This window comes from Equus quagga, chromosome 16 (genome assembly GCF_021613505.1).
Source record: "Equus quagga isolate Etosha38 chromosome 16, UCLA_HA_Equagga_1.0, whole genome shotgun sequence".
Classification (NCBI taxonomy): domain Eukaryota; kingdom Metazoa; phylum Chordata; class Mammalia; order Perissodactyla; family Equidae; genus Equus; species Equus quagga.
The window spans coordinates 16,245,267-16,262,755 of record NC_060282.1 but is presented as its reverse complement, the minus strand read 5'-3'; the positions used below and the strand labels follow the sequence as shown (position 1 = coordinate 16,262,755).

At 41.4% G+C, this 17,489-nt stretch overlaps 1 protein-coding gene across 1 annotated transcript in view; it reads left to right on the top strand.

Annotated features, from left to right (window-relative positions):
• NSMCE2 (NSE2 (MMS21) homolog, SMC5-SMC6 complex SUMO ligase) overlaps positions 1 to 17,489 on the top strand; it is a 225,959-nt gene that overhangs the window by 162,916 nt on the left and 45,554 nt on the right. The gene's annotated exons all lie outside the window — the stretch shown is intronic.

Below are 17,489 nucleotides of genomic sequence, written 5' to 3'. Positions count from 1 at the left end.
TTGCTTAGAAAATACAGAGTATATTTAGAAGTTAAGGAGAAAATACAGAGTATATTTAGAAGTTAAGGAAGTACTTTCATTCTCATTGCAAGCATAAAGCTATTCGTAGTCACTTATTCAATTAAATTACTAAAATCACTTCACTGGGCCATTTTACTGTGAGATATCCTAGAATCATTGAATGAACATCTCTTTCACATTTATGCACACACAGTCCCTACACACCCCTTTTAACGGCCTCTATTTCATACCTTTCATGCTTTTTAGTCAAGGTAAATGTCTGAGTGTAATGTAACTAAACTTACATTCCTATAAAAATACCTGGTCAAAAGGGAGCTCTTCAAACCACCAATCTTCTCCATGTAAAACAGAATCCCTGGAGTTTGCCCCACCCAGTCCTTCCCCTGCCCTGCATAGGTGGCAGTTCTTTAGTCTGCTCTATAAAATCTCCACAAAGCAGTCGTCTTTGATTGAGGCCTGTCCTGGGACAGGCAGCTCGTCCCATTTTTCAGGTAATTCTAAATGGTGGAAATAATTTCCTTTGTTGAGCCAAATTTCACGTTCTTTGATGTCTGCTTTTCAACACTAACTCTTCCTTCTGGAATGAGACATAGTAAAACTAGGGGGGACTATCTTAATTAACAAACATTTATTTGTTACTTACAATAAGCAAAGCAATTATGAAATGTTTCAAAATATTAATATGTATGCTTCATAACATTAACCATTGATGTGGAAGAAAAAGTATGGCTTTGAAGTCAGAGCAGAGCGAAAATAATGCTGACTGTTTGCCAGGCACTGTTGCCAGCACTTTATATAAGTTGACTCATTAATCCTGACCACAGCCCTCTGAAGTATGTTCTGCTAATATCTCCATTTTACAGATTGGAAGATTGAGATACAGAGTTCAGAAACTTGCTCAAAATCACCAGTCCAGTAAGTGTCCAGAGGCAGCATTTGAAATCAGGCTTTTCTTAAACCTCCTCCACTTTAGTTTCCTCATCTGTAAAAAATGGGCAAGATTATTATTAAATGGATTACCACTAAACATGACCAGTGGTCTCAACATCTGTGGGTTTGTTTGTTTTTTCAAGTTTAGGCTGCACCCGGAACTTCTGATTCATTTAAACACTTTGTGGTATGTGGTCTGTTGTCACCGATTTGAGACTCCTGTCAACATTGCTTTAGAATAAGCAGGATGGTTTTTTTTTTTTTTTAGTTAATCTTCTTGATAGCTACAAAATGCAGTACAACATTAGTCATCATTGATAAGATGAAGTTTGGGTGATATGAAAGAGTCTGACTTCATAATACCATAGGGGTTCTTCCTTAGAAACTTAAAATGCACTTCCTTGCCCCCATTGATTGCTGAAATATTTATCTGCATGCATACTCAAGGCAGGGCACTGAGTGAATAGCTGATGCTAGGCAAAAAGAATGTGTTGTTATTTTCCCTGTATTTGATAGTTTCTTTACTGTGACCCAATGAACTATTCTGAAAGTAAACCCTTAAAAATATTAATAGCATCACCTACAGACATTTTGCATTTTTAAATCTGTACACAGTGGGACTGGAGAGGTTATAAATATTCTGGTTGATACAGGCTTCTCATCATCAAATGTGTTAGCTGAATCAAGAGGCGATAATTTATCATTATGCCGCCCTTTGAAAGAGAGAGGCAGACCCTTAAGGGAAATGTTAAATGACTATTTAATGAGAATTTGGGGTAATTAATTTCATTGAGAATAGTTGGAGAACTTTTGAGTGTATGGCAAGAGAATGCCATGTAATTCAAAGACTGCTACTCTGCCCACAGAATTTTGGCTTTCTTGAACTGGAACTGGGTCATTTCAAGGGCTGTGCCATTTAGCTCCCAGTCTGAGCCAGATGGAAGATGACAAGGCGATTTGGAGGCCTGAGAGGTCTGGTATCTCAGCAGGGGGTACCATTCTGTTCAGAAGGCGTTTATTGAGCACCTCTTATCCACTGGGCACTGGGGTAACAAACATGTGACAGCCTTTGTTCCTCCGCTCAAGTCTACAGTCTCGGGGGGGGTTGGAGGACAGATGGTTTCACAGTTCAGCAAGCCTTATGGGGGAGGGAGATATAGGGTGCTTTGAGAGGAGAGAAGAGGGTCACCTAATCTCGCCAGGGGGAAGGAAGCAGGAAGCAGGAGGCTGAGGCTGGTCTGGGAAGGCTTCCTGGGGACAGAGTTCTGAGATGAGTCTTAAAGAACGGATTGGTGCGAGCAAGGTGAAGAAGGGACGGAGGGACGCCCAGCTGGTCTCTGTACCCTCTTGAGCAGTTCTTAATCATCCTACGTAACCAGCAGCATCAGCTCCAAATAATGTCCTGTCTGACTCACTCGCTTCAAATCCTGCCATTATTTGACTGTTAAAAAAAAATTTCATTTCTGTGTCTCAGTGATTAGCTGGTTTTCTGAAGTACAAATTCTAAGAAAAAAATGGGGGCCTTTTTATCCGTGAGCTGAACAATCCTCCTTACCCACTTGGCCTGACCTCCTCCATCACTGCTTGAGCAGGACTGGCTAGGGGGTGTGCTGGAACCCCAGCGGCATGGGCTGGTGAGAAAGCAGGGCCCTGAGGAAAATCGCCTGTCTGGATGGCTGGCCTCCAGAAGGGATTAGAAAATCAGTGAGAGTCAGACAGTAAAGAGCATCCAAAGTAGTCATCAGCCCTGAAGGTTGTTCTCCTGGCCAAAGGTAATCATAGGCAATGGCTCATGATGTCCAGCCTACATCCCTTACTAGCTTTGTGACCTTCAGCAAATTACTTAACCTCTCAGTGCTTGGTTTTCTCTAAAATAAGGACTAATAATAGTACCTCACTGCACCCTGGGGGGTGGAGGGGGGTGAGGATTAAATGAACTAATTCATGGAAAGCACTTGGATCAGTTTCTTGTTAGCTGTTTGGGGACAGAGTCCTAGTTCCCTCAGAAGGGTACCCAAACATATCAAGATCTTGCAATTAGTGAGGTATTCAGTCCAAGCTCTAATTCTCAAGATATTAGTTTACCATACAAGCCAATTTATTCATCCAGCATTCATTCAACACATATTTATTGATGTCTCCTATGTGCCAGGCACTGTTCTGAGCACTGGGGAAAAATTAGAGGAACCCATCCATGCAAAGGTCCTGACGGAGAAGTAGGCCTGACACGTACCAGGAATGGCGAGAAGGTCGGCGTGGAATCAGCGAGGGAAGCACAGTAGCTGAGATCAGAGAGGTGATGAGGGGCAGGTCTCACAGGGCCTCGCAGGCCGTTGTAAAGACAGGCTTTTACTCTGAGGTCAGTGTGGGGTGAGAACCAGGAGAGGAATTCTGACAACTACCACTGTGCTAAGTGCTGGCCTGTGTTGTCTGATTTCATCAGATAGAAAAGGCAGATTAGAACAAGGACGTATGGCAAATGACACCGTCCCCAGGGAGGAAACTGAGACAAGAGGAGTTAGGGAACTGGCCTCGGGCAATATTTGAACCCAGATCTATGTGACTTCTTGCTATTCTGTTGTAATTTGGTGAGTATAGGAATGTGTCTGCCACCAGATTAGTCATAGCAAGACTAATTGTTGACTCCACTTGACCAGTCCACAAGACCACCGCTGAGGAACTGGGTGGGGGCTCGGTGCCCGTGCTTCTGCAGGACTCTGAAAATCAGGGACAAAGAATCTGAGTGCACAGCGCACATCATACACACGTTTTTTCCCCGGGACACTAAGCAGGGGGGACATGGTGTCAGAGCTCCAGCCTCAGGCTTCCAACATCTTCTGTTTTTCCAATGGACACTTTCCGTGTGCAGAGACCCCAGTGTTATCGAGTGCTTTTTAAGGGCAGGGTAAGAATCAAAGCCCAAAATACCGAAGTGTCAGTTTCCTGTGCTGACCGCACTAGACCAGAAAATGAGGCAGCTTGCGGAGCAGCTGTCTCCGCCCGTGAGCCTGCAGTTCAGCTTTGACTCAGAGAAGCCTGTGGGAACTGTCAGGCTCCTTACTCTGCAAGATGTTGTTCTCAACTGAATGGCCACCTCCAGAGGCAGGCTGTGTGTTCAACACCAAACTGCAGTGCAGAACATGGAGGACAGACAGAAGTCTTGTTGCAAATGAGATAATTTGTTTTGCAGGACCCAATAAGGTCCTACTTGATAATCTTCTTAATTCATACTCAGCTAATTTGAAATTTGTGATGACTGTTGAAGGAGCTGAACTATAAGATAAAGAAGAGAGGGTATTAATTTTTTTCAACACGTAGATAAATTAGCTGCTTATTATGTGCAAAGTACAATGCTGGGTGTTAAGAATGCAGAGGTACGTGGTCTCTGCCCGTTCTAGCTGTTTGGGAGAGACAGGTAATTGACAAGCACTCATGGTGCACAGTAAATGCTCTGTTAGCCATATATTCCAATTGCTATACACAAACTCAACTGTACATACTCAGCAAAAATGGAGAGAGGCAAAGACTACAGTTAGATAGTAAAGGTGATGTGTGTCAGCTACTTCATCTTGTGCCAGCCAAAGAAACAGCATTCTTTCCAACACTAAATGAAATATTGGCTGTGTTCAGCCTTTCTAAGAGATTGTCAGGTTGACTTTGATGTATAGGAGATTTTCACTCTATGCTTTGTCTTTAGATTTTATTCTCTAGATAAGATGTGAATTCATCATATTGATAGATATACAGGCTAGAGTCAAACCCGATTGTGAATTCCAGTCTCTGACTGATTTAGATACAGACAAATTATATGACTTTCATTAGTGGCTAATGATTAGCCTTGTTTTTTTAATCTATAAGACAAGGATAATTATATTTATTTCATTGGCATTGTTGTGATGATTAAGTGAAATATCTATATAAAGATCCCGCCAAGTTATTTAGTGTACTAAGGGATAGTTCCCACCCCATTCCTAAAAAGTGTGGATGTGGATTTTACCTCTGCAAGCCAGTGAAGGTTTTTAGGCAGAAGTGACATGATTGATGCCGGTTTTGACAAAGATGAATTTGGTGTCCCTGCGATGTATGGGCTTAAGTATAGAGAGACCTGAAGCAAGGAAATGAACTAGCAAATGGTGACAGTGGTTGAGACCAGGATGAGAGCCTGGTGAAGGCAACAGCAATGGAGATAGAGAAGAGGAACTCAGGTTTAGGAGTTTTTAAAGTAGAATTGATAGAACTAGGGGGCTGTTTGAATTCAGAGGGAGCGGAAGGATCATCAGAAGGATGGCTTTGAGTTCTCCAGCTTAGAAAGTTGGATAGATGGAGGTATTGAATTAACTGGTATAGAGAATAATAAAGGTGCTATTTTACTGCAAACTGAAACTATATCCCTGGCACTAAGCTAAAGAATTTAATATATTATTTGATTTCATCATCATGACAACTCTATGGAATATGTAACATAGTGGCCATTTTACAGTTGTAGAAACCAAACGCAGAGAAGCCCAATGTCATACAGCTACTCACTATGTCCCTAGGATTTGAACATGGATTTGTCTGACCCCAAAGCCTCACTTTAAACTACCGCAGTAAATCAGCCCTCACTCCAGAGAAGGGGAAATGGAGTAGGGTTGGGAGGGTGAAGATAAAACTTAGTTCTGGAAACGTTAACCTTGAGTCACTTATGTCAGGCAGAGATATCCTGAGAGCAGTTGGAAAATCAGACCTGTAGCTCAGGGGAGGGGTTGACGGAGATATAAAAATGTGGGTGGTGTTGGCATATGGTTGACGTGGGGGAGTGAATGAGATCACCGAGCAAGGGATGCATAGTTAAAGAGAAACGGACCCTAAGTAAATGAAGGTTACAAGGTGACCGCTCACTTCGTTTAGGAGTGTAGAAACTCTCATACACTTATACGCAACGTGATTTTGTCTGACCAAAGTATAGCATTGTGCTTTGGTATATAAATTTGCTAGGCATTTATTCTTCATTAGCTAGGTATCGTGTTCATTCTGTCAGTCCGTGTTGGAAGTTGGACCCTGCCTTCACAGAGCTTATAGTCTAGTTCAGAGCCATAAATAAAAGAGCAATTAAACAACAATAACAAGCTATTGTAATTACAATGTAGGCTTCAGTGTTGTTCGAGGACGCTCCTTTAGGGTCCTCTATGAGATCGGCTCCAAAGCCAGACTTGGGAGTCAACACCAGGGAATTAGGATCACAGGTCATAATACGGGATAAGTTTATATTTTAAAAAACAATTGCTGCGCCTAAAAATAACCGCAGATTTTATCTATAGAGAGATGCTTGAGAATGGTTACGAGAAAAATTGAGATAATATATTCTGAAATTAATTTGGTTGCAGCTTATGCAGGAAGCTGGGTTTTTCAAGCGTGTACAGAGGCCGAGGCCCTGTCTCTCCCTCAGTCCCACACAGACAGTTTTTTTCTCAAGTGGTGCAACCTTTTTTTTTCAGTTGAGCTCCAGGTGAAGTAGTTGGCTTGCCTTGAGGAGCCACGTTATAGGAAAAAACAGTGATCTTTTCATCGCAGACTTGCACTCCACACAAGACCTGTACAGTAAGAGAGGCGCGCAGGGAGCTAGGACCCCTGAGAACGAGCCGTGTGGCGCCTCCCAGCCCATTGCCCTTCTGGAACCCCACTACTCAATTTAAATTCTGGCTCTCTGGCCTGCTGTCTGCTTCTCTCTACCATAAGTGTACTTGAAACTATATATGTAAAAATAATAAGATTCATCTCCACTGTACAAATATTAGAGTCAAATATGCATACTGAAATTTCTTAGGTTTTTTTCCTGAATGCATAATTGCTCTGAGACTTGCATAAAATGTGAAAGTAGTAAATTTCTTTTTCATCAGAACAGGAAATTCCCAAGTCTTCCTATCGTAAAGTAGTAGCCCAGTCTCAAATTATGGCCTTTACCTTGACATCCAGTCTTCATTTTGAGAGGTTATCTAGCCAGATGGTTAAGAGCACGCCTCTGGAGCCAGACTGTCTTGGTTTGAATTCCTGTGCCACCAATCTCTGACTGTGTGACCTTGGGCAAAATACTTAACCTCTCTGTGCTTCAGTTTCCACATCTGTAAAATGCGGGTGATAATAATACCTACATCCTTAGGGTTATGTGAGGAATAAATAAGTTAATACATATAAAGCTGTTAGAATTGCACCTGGCATATAAGTGGTAAGCAATCGATAAAGGTTAGATATTAGTGCTACTGCTGTCTTCTGCTGGTGGATAAGACAGCGTGTTGGGACGGTAGCCAGGCCAGTGAGGCAGATTTCTGCAGCCACCGTAAATCAGTCAGGTCAGCTCTCCTTTCCCTTGGCAAGCAGGGGAGAAGCTGGCTTTTCTCTCTTCTTCCTCTCTGTAAACACTGAGGATCACTGGTCCGTGGTAGAACTGAGTGGGTATTCAATTTCCAGCCCCATAACTGGAGACAAGCAACTTTCCCTTCTTTAAAATAGAAGCCCCCTTCCCTCCAAGCACATGTGCAATGGCTGTGTCTTCCAGGAGCAGCATGGGAAGATTGCTGGAAGCGCGGTGAATGGCGTGGGGCCTTGTGTATGAGAAGGAAGATAGGCAGCCAGCCAGCCATTGCGTTCTGTAACATGTCGTCTAATCAGAAGGGAAATATGATTCTTCTCCCTCCAGGTGAACTTTTCCATGAGTCCTGCTGAGCTGCCAACTGGAAGACCCTGGTTGACACATTTCTTTGGCTCGTTTGTCTCTGCTGGCTGCAAAGAACAAACCTCAGATTTTTAAATAGGTGATGTGGGCTCCAGCTTGGAGTCGGTTGGTCAGACCTCATGTTGCGATGCCACTGAGCCTCTCCCTCACTGAGCACCTCCCCGGCCTGGCCCTGCGGCTCTCCTGACGCCGGCCTCCTTCCCACAGGAAGCTGCAGAGTTGTAGACTTAACATTGTTGGTAGAATAAACTCCTCACCTTCTTGGGTATATTTCTAAAACCCCACACAGTAGAGTTACAAAGGCCTTTTGACTGAGCAGCAGTATCATTTACTCCCTGGAGGATGTGTCAGATCTTGTTTCCTTTTAACTGCTTAAGGGTTAAAAACCATTACTGTGGTCTCAGAGGTCAGACACCAGCGTTTGTGAGCTGGATCCAGCCCACAGATGTGTTTGGTTTGGCCCACGTAGTTGTGTATACATCTGTCAGTTAGTTGCAATATACAAAAATTGGGAGATTTCACATAACAATCGGCAAGTCCAACTTCTTATTTTATTTTATTATTTTTTTCTGTCTAACATCATCCAAATTTTTTTTTTTTGTATTGGGATATAATCGACATCCTGTTAGTTTCAGGTGTATCTTCTTATGATTCAATATTTATATATATTATGAAATGATCACCACAATAAGTTACCATCTGTCAGCATACAAACTTATTACAGTATTATTGACTATATTCCCTATGGTGTACGTTACGTTCCCTTGACTTATTTATTTTATAACTGGAAGTTCTCTCTTAATCTTCTTCACTTATTTCACTCCCTCCCCTCTGGTAACCACCAGTTTGTTCCTGTATCTATGAGTCTGTTTCTATTTTGTTTTGTTTGTTCATTTGATTTGTGTTTTAGGTTCCATATATAAGTGAAATTATATGGTGTTTGTCTTTCTCTGTCTGACTTACTTGACTTAGCATAACACCCTCCAGGTCCATCCATGTTGTTGCAAATGGCAAGATTTCAATCTTTATTATGGCTGAGTAGTAATCCATTATATATCTATACCATATCTTTTTTACCTACTCATGTATTGGTGGACACGGGTTGCTTCCGTATCTTAGCTATTGTAAATAATGCTGCAGTGAACATAGGGGTGCGTATATCTCTTCAAATTAGTGTTTTCATTTTCTTCAGAAGTGGATTTGCTGGTTTATGTGGTAGTCCTATTTTTCATTTTTTGAGACAGTTCCATCCTGACTCGCTTCCTTTTATTCATGCTCATTTCCTAGCCCCAGAGACATTGGAGTGTTTAAATCTCATAGAGCCTGGTGCTGTTTTCTTTATAACATAATCTCAAATGAAAAATGAAAATTCTCCTTGCACACCATGACCTAATGTAGCAAGATGCTAAATATTGAGTCTCAGGCCTTTGCTCTCTGAGATGACAAATACCAAGTAAGGCATTCTTTGTGTCATTTATTTTAAAAATCACACACTTGAAAATTCTCCTCACCTGATGTTTTTCCCAAGTCAGAGAACAGTCTTTTTCCTTTGACCTTTTTCATGGTAGCGTTTTATGTGGTTCTGGTTACTACCAGAAATACGGGCTAAACAAGAACCATAGTCGAACCCTCTGGGCTGTCCATAGTCATTTACTTTTGGCTGCTGAGAGATTTGAGATTATAAGCTGTCTCTGGGGAAGGGAACTTGTAGATCTAGAGGGGAAATAAGATATGTGTTTCACTTCCACAGAACTGAAAACTGAGTCATGGGGCCACGTGATACAGGTGATGTGTGCAGAAGTATTTGTAAATTACTTTTATTGGGAAACCAGTTGCCTCTCTCTCTTTCTGAGCTGCATGGCCAGCCTCCTCCCCCGAGGTTCTGCAGTCCCCCAGTCACGTGAGCGTACTTCAGTTGCTGAAATGTCCCCCAGCTCAAATTCTTCTTCCTTTGTACCGTTTCTTTATTCTGAAGATGGAAGGAGAAGTGCATTTCTTTTACCAGCTGCCAGCCACCTGAGGGCAATTGGAGCATGATCTCATGAGGCCAGTGTGCAGCCATCCTTGAAAGGATTGTGTCATGAAAGTACAAAGTGTAGATATTACTGTGTAGAAGTTTAATCAGTTTGCAAGAATTCATTAAACACTTTGGGACTTTGGATAAAGAGTCGTATATGAATATTAGTCATTGATCCCATTGTCATCGTTGTTTCGGTTTACCGTAGAGAACTTTATTAGTTTGTTCAAATTCCCATGACTGCTTCACATGAGGTCGTGGACTCCTCAATCGAAAAGTTTTTCATAGCTTTGGTAGGTCTGAAATTTCAGAGTATTGAGCAAGGCCTGCACTGAGCTAGGACGTGATCTAATAAGATTGGACTGTCAAAACAAGAAGCACCAGTCTGTGGTTACAAGGTTTTTAAGAAGAAAATGTAAAAGTTCTGCTGTGAGAACCTCAGGAAGATAGCAAACCGTATTAGGTTGGAAGCCGGTTTCTTTTTTAATTTCTACCGTGATAGGTGGGACATCACCCTGTTTAAGCAGAGACACTGAAGCAGAATGAGGTATGATTACACAGAAACAGTAGACGGTATCTTTCTATTGGGAAACACTAATCGTTTGTCTAATTAGTAGGAGGAAGCATCAGAAAATACTTGAAACATTTTGCTAGGGCCCCAGAGGGAACTCAGGGAGACCTGCTCCAAAAGGCCCAAGTGCAGACGATAGCATCATTGGTTAATAGCTCCGGCTGGAGTTGGACGGAAGCGAGCTCCGTTCCCAGTCATCCGACTGTGAGATTTGGGGCAAGTTATTTAACCTTTTGCTCCTTAGTTTTTTTATCCCTAAAACGGGAATTGGAACATTATAGAATTGTCATGGGGATTAGAAGAGCTAATGTGTGGAGAATTCTTGGAGCAATACCTAGCACATGATGAGTCCAGTAAATGATAGCAATTGCTATGAGGTAAAATGGAAATTTGTGATCACTTTTTGTTTTGGATATTCAATATGGTTTTCAAAATACAGACCCATCTCACAGCTTTATTTCTAAGTTTTCTGTGATTACATTTAACTCTCCAGTCGCTTTAAGCCCCTTTCCTTAGTCTTTTGTGTACTTACCAGTATCTCATTCATTCTCCAGTAGTGTTTTACTCTCTCAGCCAGTACCAATCTCATGAATAAATAAATGTTTAAGACCCAATCTGAGCAGAGGTGGGATCTGTTTCAGCCTTCTGCAGCTTTTCTTTTTTTGTTCCCTGTTCATTTATTGAAGATTATACTTTTTGTATTATACCTACTGCTGAATTACAATGTCATGATTAACAAGATATGTTTATGAAATGCCTTGTGTTTGTAATCACTTGTAATAAAGCATTAATACACACTATAGTTTATTGATGAATTTGTGTAGATAGATGACAAGGGGGAAAACCAGGGCTCATGGTGATCTCATTTTTAATATGTTACATAATTACTGCAACTGAAACCTAATTGATTTTGCAAGATTAATTGAGGGTCAAAGTTACATCCTGGTAGTTAGTACCTTCAAACCATCTTCTTTTTGAAACTTGGGGAGGGGCTTTGTTCTGGGGACCCTGCTGTGGCCTTTGCCCTTCCCGCCTGCAGAGAACTTTGATCTGTGCACCCACAGCTAGAGGCAGGAGGAGCAGCTCATTCCTTTCCTCCATCAAATAATAGAAGAAACCGTGAAGAAAAGCACTCCCCTCGATTCTAGATGGAAGTAGACACCAAATGAGAATTCCTTTGAGCTCAGTTCTTTGCTTCATTTGAAAATCAGAATCTTTGTAGAAGTCTGAAAAAAAAAATTACACAGATTGTTTGATATTTCACTTTTCCCGTAAAATCTCCAAAGAAGGGAATCTTTTCACCTTGGACTCTCAGAAACATGGACAATAGAAACAGTTCATTTGCTCTAACATAGCTGATGATGTCACTAGAAATTCTTGATAAAATTGTCAGCATGAGTGTGCCATTCGATTAATAAACCATGCTTTATTCATGGTAGGTTGTGCAATATGTCATCATTTCCCCTTTCATTCCTGTAAATTGTAACTTTTCTGGTGATTAGCATTTAAAGTCTTTTCCTGATTAAGGAATTGTCAGCTGAAATCATCAGGGATTTCCCCTTAGCTGTTTTGAAAGAAATCTGAAGAATTCAATGTGTTGCTTGGAAATTAAGAAATTTGGAATCATTCACGCGAATCTAAATGATGAAACAGAATCAAGAGATGATTTTTTTTTTTCTTGAAAATAAGATAATGATAGTCACAGAAGGAACAATGAAAGCTTCAGAAATAATAGTGTCTTTAAAACATTTGATAAACTTTAATGTCTCTATGTTTAATGTTCTATGCTTTTCAAAAGGTGTACTTGTTATATTTTAGGAGCAAAACTGAAATAGAAACAAAATAAAATTTCAGATGCTTGGAAAGTTGTTTCTTAATTTAATTTTTTTATTTACTCAGAGGTAACAGAAGCCTTTTTTGTTTTAAAGCATTGTTAGAAAACCTCCTGAAGTATTAATCCATGTGGCATCCATAGTGCCAGCAGAACAAGAATGGCAGCCTGGAGTAGTAGAAAGTATACTGAACAGGGCAAAAGGCAAGAGATCTATTTTAGGTGCAAGAGTTACGTAATGAGCTTTCTGCCCAGTGGCAGGATGGGGTGGGGTGAGCAGGAGACAGCTGGTTGGTGTGATAGAGTTGGGGGCCTGTTTAAGAAGAGTGGTCAGAGAAAGCCTCCGAGAGAAAGTGCCCTTTGAGCTGAACCAGCAGGGATAGAGCAGCAACTACAAAGGAAAAGAAACAGCATGTACAAAGGCCCTGGGGCTGGAATGAATTGGTGTTCAAGAAACAATGAGAAGGCAGATGTAGCTGGAGCATAAGGCAAGAGTGGTGGAATTAGACCTGAAAAGTAAGAAGGGGCAGCTCTGATTAAAAGTCCATTATGGGGGGAAAAATTAGCAGTTGGGTTCATTTTATGAAAGCTTGTTACTACTGTGTTTCAGAATTATCCTAATTCTAAAAATGGCATGTGAAAGACACTTTAAAGAAATGGTAAGGGCCTGCGTGCCAAGTCTGAACCAGCTGTAAGCTCCAAATTTGTATTTGATGACAGATAGGCTGTACGCTTACTGGTAAAGTGCAGGACCTCACAACTTGCCCACTACACCTCTTTTGTTGTCAACTTCCACATAAACTAAGGAGACTGAAGTAAATCCTCAAAATCAGTTATCTTGTGACTGCTCTTCTCCATCTACCCTCAACCCCATCATACGCGGTACACGTGCCCCAGGAGTTTCCTAATACCCCATATTCCTTCAAGGACAAAGGGTGACACTGCTCAGTTTGGTGACAAAGAAGGGGGAAAAAACCCACAGCTTTACTTTCCTTCTCTCAACAGGTAAGAGAAATTGTTTTTGCGGGACAAAATGAAAAATCAAGGAGAGTCAAAATGAGAGACCCGAGATTCAGCAATAGTGGCAGAAAGCTACTGATGCTTTCTTACTCTTATCTTCCAACCAGGACCTCCTGGGCAGCCCTGTGTGACACCTGCAGGCTAGGCAGCATTTCCAGCATATTTAGGACCGTGGAAAGTGAAAAAGATTGGCATGTGGCAGTCAAAGGTGTGAGATATTCAAAGACTGGTAGTCATCAAAAAGGACAGCAAACCTGGAAAGGTTTGAGTTGATGGATTTAGGAGATGATTTGTTCAAAATAATTTAGCAACTAGAAGCAGTCTTTAATGCCCAAGTGAATATTGAGCAGCAGCCTGCCATTCCTCCCTGCCATTAAAAGCTTACACAGATCCCGTAAATCAGTAATGTGCTTTTCTAGGTTTGCAGTTTCCTTTCAAGGAGACTCGCCTTTTTAAACACTCAGCCCCTCCCTGGAAATAACCAAGCCCAGGTGGTGGCTGTCTGCCAGTGATCTTTTTTACACCTCAGAAGTTGGGCTGTGATCTTGGCAGCAGCCTTCTTTCTCAATAGTAAGTGCTGTACAGGGACCTCCAGGCTTTCTTTCACGCCGTGGAGTTCATTCATTGCCTGCACCATGCCGGGGCAGTGTGCCAGCTCTTGGTGACACCACAACTAACTGAGATGCTCGATGGGGTCCAGATGGGAAAACAGGCAGAGTATGGGAGGTACTCTGATAGCAGAGATGTAACAAGGTGGTATGTAAGGGCAGAGTGAGCAGCTGATTCAAGAGGGGGAGTTGGGAATCCCGGAGAGCCTCAAAGGGCTAAGTAGACTCACATTGACGGGTTTAAAGGAGAAGCTGTTTTTAGGCACAGAATCATGTGAGCTAAGACAGACACAGAGGAATGACCATGCCTTGCATGTTCCTTCACCATTGACCTTTCTCATGTGACTAGACCTTTCCCCCCCTTTCATGTGTGTGATGGGAGCAGATAGAGAGTTTCGGGGATAGAGAGAGGGGGACAGGCAGAGTAGAGGAGTAGGGAATGTGAGCCTCCATGTAGCAAAACAGTAATATGTAAGCTTTAGAGCCGGAAAGACCCGCATGGGCCTTAGGCAGTTGCCATACCTCAGAGCTGCAGATTCCCCAGCAGCAATGTGGGAAAGTTTCTATCGGGGTTGCTCTGAGGATGATACGAGGTTCATTACAGCATAGTCAAGGCTGGGCTTGGAGTCAGAGAGACCTGTGCTCAAATCACACTGCCTTCTCGTGTTACCTAAGTAATTTTACGTGTCCCTGAACCTCAGTTTTCTCACCTATAAAATGGGAATAATAGTATCTCCCACATGGGCTTGTGAGGATTCAATTAGCTAATTCATGAAAAACGCATATTAGGACAGCTCTGGGTACCTGTTAAGCGTTAAATGTTAGCTCTCCGTCCTTCATCGTCACGTGTCATAGAACCTGTCTGGAGGTTGGTTCCTTTCCCCTGAGGAAATATGATCGTTTGCAATTTTAAGTCCCATGGTTATTTACTCACTGCAAATTACTCGCTGTAACTGCACTAAGAGAAAACTTGATCTCTTTAGCACTTGTATTTTCTGTGGAAGGGTCTTCCCTTCCAGCACCCCTGCATTCATTTTCCTTTGTTAGACAGTTGCCTATGTCTAATGCTTGATGATGACAAGTGCCGTCCCTGGTTAAGCAAATGAATAGCAGACCCTCCTCTTGGATTCTATTCTTCTAATTTGAGGTAATTTCTACACAGTTTTCCTAACTTCAACAGCACATGCTTAGAAGCTCAGTACAACCCAATTCAACTATATGTGTCTAAGCTCATTACTGTGGGAAGCATATGACCCAAGGCCCTACTCTCAAGTGGCTAACCGCCTGGTTGGGAAAATGGAACTTCCCGAAAGCAATTAGGCAACAAAATGAAGAAAATATATGACAAGTTACAAAGACTATTCTAAGTATGTTTGTGACACTGGCAGTAAGTACATTGCTCATCCAGCGGAGGGAGAAGTTGCTGGAATTTTCACGGGAGGCTTCAGGCTTTAGGAACTATCTTATGACCAACCAACATGTTTTAGAATAACCATTGCTTTGGTTTCCCATCATCCCTCCACCTTCCCAGCAAACCCTAAATATGGGTCCCTTCTGGGAAAAATAAGACTATCATTTAAAGCCAGTGGTTCCTGGAAAGATCCCTTTTTTATATCTCTACACTCCTCCATGCTTTGAAATTCTTCCTTACTAAACTGCGTTTACAAGTAATAATTTATGTCTTCCAAGTTTTATTAATCAGACAATTGCGGGGGCCACCTGGTGGTGTAGCAGTTAAGTTCGTGTGCTCCGCTCTGGCAGCCCGGGGTTTGCCGGTTCGGATCCCAGGTGTGGACCTACGCATTGCTTATCAAGCCATGCTGTGGCAGGCATCCCACATATAAAGTAGAGGAAGATGGACACAGATGTTAGCTCAGGGCCAGTCTTCCTCAGCCCAAAGAGGAGGATTGGCAGCAGATGTTAGCTCAGGGCTAACGTTCCTCTAAAAAAAAAACGACAGTTGTCCATCAGAGATCTTGATCAGCATGTTACATGAACTCAGTATAGCAAGACTGTTATCTAACTTCAGTTTACTGAAAAAAAAATGAAACTAAATTGTCTCTCTTATTAACTATGAATTTATGATATAAACTGTTACTATCATGTACATATGTGCATCCAGAAAATATACAAAATCCAGAAGCCATACAGGAAAAAGATTGATAACTTGGACTACATTAAAAATTTAAAAATTATTCATGGCATAAAAAACCACCCTGATGGTTTGTCAGAAAATAAACCATCAACTGAAGAGAAAAATTGTAATTCATATGATAGAGGGGTAATTTCCTGCACAAATTCTTACAAATCAATAGGAAAATGAAAAACCAATTTTCTAAAAATTCAAAGGACATAAATAGGCAGTTCCAGAAAAAGAAATACCAGGTACCAGTAAGCATATAAAAAGATGTTTAACTTTAAAGAAATGAAAATAAAATAACTTTTACCTATCAGAGTGGTAAAGATGTCCACATTTGATAATGCTCAGTGTTGTAGAGTATAGAGGGAATCAGGCCTTCTCAGAAACTGTTGGTAGGAGCATTGATTGGTAAAACCTTTTTGGAGGGCAATTTGGCAAAATCATCTGTGTTTAAAATGCACCTACCTTTAACCTAACAATGACACCTTAAATAATTTATTCAGCAGATAGCTCCACAAGTTGAATCAAAACCCCTATGTATGCAGTGATCTTTACTGCAGCATGTATTATATCAGCCAACAACTAGAAGCAAGACTTCAGCTTCTGATCAAGATGAAGTAACAGGGACCACATATAACCTCCACCTGAAACTTTAAAAAAAAGGAAAAAAAATAGACAAATTATATGAAACAATAGCATTCAAGATATTGGATGTCACACATCAGAAGGCAAAGATCTTTGAAGACAGGAAATAAAATGAGCCCTATGATTGCTCCACCTTACTACCTGGAGAGTCTCCAGGCCACAGTACAGGGAGGCAAAATGAAGGCACCTTCCTGTGGTCTCCCTGAGTAGAGGAGATGTAGGTAGGTTTCCAGGGAAACCAAAATGGCTAAACTAGAATAGAGAGCTGCACAAAGACAGAAATCTGGAAAGCAAGGAGGTCTCTTTGAGTATTGACTTGAGTACAGATGATACAGGTGCATACACATGCATATGAGAAAACAACCCAAGGCCAGAGAACGAACAATCTAAAGGATTAGAAAGAACACTGCCTGGAACTCACAGGGATGGGAATAAATGTCTGTTCTCAACAGCCAGAAAGGAAAAAATTTCATAATTCAGGAGCATTAAAGTCTTGCTTCAATAGAGGAGAAAAATTAACCATAGATTAAACCCAGCTCTGGTTACCCTGAACAAATCTTAAAAGTAACACCCAAAAGGATCAAACTGTTTCCAATTACTCTAACTTTATCCCAAAACAAAACTCAAGAATGTTCATAAGAAGACAAAAATAAACATCATCCCACAATGTCTGGCATCCAATCAAAAATTACTGGGCAAGCATAGTAGCAGGAAAATACAACATATAATGAGGGAAAAAAATCAATCCATTGAAACTGACCCAGAAATGAGACAGATATAAAAATAAGCAGGCAAAGGCATTAAAACAATTGCTATGACTGCATTCCATATGTTCAGAAAGCTAAAGGAAAGATGATTGCCTCTGTTAAGTAGAGACATGAAAGAGAGAGAGATATATATTTTTAAAAGACTCAAATTAAACTTCTAGTGATGAAACCTACAATGGCTGAGATTTAAAAAAAGGAGGGGCCGGCCCCGTGGCCGAGTGGTTAAG